Source organism: Chrysochloris asiatica, unplaced genomic scaffold (genome assembly GCF_000296735.1).
Source record: "Chrysochloris asiatica unplaced genomic scaffold, ChrAsi1.0 scaffold00030, whole genome shotgun sequence".
In the NCBI taxonomy this organism is placed as follows: Eukaryota; Metazoa; Chordata; class Mammalia; order Afrosoricida; family Chrysochloridae; genus Chrysochloris; species Chrysochloris asiatica.
The window spans coordinates 3,445,616-3,446,875 of record NW_006408548.1 but is presented as its reverse complement, the minus strand read 5'-3'; the positions used below and the strand labels follow the sequence as shown (position 1 = coordinate 3,446,875).

The 1,260-nt window shown below is 39.4% G+C and overlaps 1 protein-coding gene across 1 annotated transcript in view; it reads left to right on the top strand.

The window, feature by feature from the left end:
• CMTM7 (CKLF-like MARVEL transmembrane domain containing 7) overlaps window positions 1-1,260 on the top strand; it is a 98,126-nt gene that overhangs the window by 33,699 nt on the left and 63,167 nt on the right. The gene's annotated exons all lie outside the window — the stretch shown is intronic.

Below are 1,260 nucleotides of genomic sequence, written 5' to 3'. Positions count from 1 at the left end.
TAGATAGAGTGTGAGAAATGTGAACCAAACTCAAAATCACAAAGAAGACCAGGTTTATTAGTCTGACAGAGACTAGTAGAACCCAAGACCGTGGCCCTTAGTCAATCTTCAGGTCTAGAACTGGACTAACCCTCATGATTGAATTCACAGCCAAACAATTTACAGGTCTGACAGTAACACTAGTGAGGTACACATACCTAAATCAGTCATTTGAAATCAAAAGGGCAGCATTCACCCAAGGACAAGTTCGCAAGACAAAGGCTAAGAAGGAAGGATGACTGGAAATGGGTAACACAGTGAGGGAGTAGGGTTAAGTGATGTGACATTATGGAGATTCTCATTAATGAGATGAAACAAAGTATGTATGAACTGTTGAATGGAAAACTGATCTGCTCTGAAAACCTTCATCCAATTCATATAAAAATTTAAAAGAAAAACAATTAAGTGGTGGCCTCTGATTCACACACAGAAAAGACACTCCTTGAAATATCAGCTAAGGAGGAAGAAATGATAATTCAAGAATGTGACCTAGTCTACAAATTGTTTGCCACAACAGAATTGTTCCAAGGCCCTGCCAAGGATCTGTTCTATTTTGTATTTAGCAATGTGTGCTGGACATCATGCAAAATGCTTTACAGGTATTTATTATCTCAGAAGAAATAAACCTCAGAGAGGGGTACTTACTGTTTTCATCTCTACTGTCCAGATTGGAAAACTGAGGTTCTGGGAGGTAAAGTGGCTTTTCCAGGTCACATAGTTAGTAAGAAACAACAGACCCAAGTTCTGTCTGACTCTACATTCTTCTTCATTCTATAGTAACAAGATTGCCTGTAGTCAACAACAAAAAGTGTACTTTGATGGAAGATATTAATGTACCTGTTCTAAATGCAAATTCCTGGGTCCTAGTTTAGACCTACTCAATTAGAAACTTTGTCTGAGGTGCCCAGGAATTTGCAATTTAACATGTCCCCTGACACACTTTCTTACCATCATATGGTTCATACGTTATCTTCATAGATTTGTCTTGTATCTCAAGGCCTTTACTATACCTGCAGATCATCAGTCTCCTGCTGCTGTATGGCCTTTTCAGTAGACTCGGGGCTGTGGTACCATTCTCACCTCCCATGCAAGAAACTAGGCTTTCGTTCTAACCAATGTACCCATCTGTCAGTGGAGGCTTGTGTGTTATGATGTGCAATAGGTTTCAGAAAAACTCCCAAACTAAGATGGACTAGGAAGAAAATGATCTGGTGATCTACT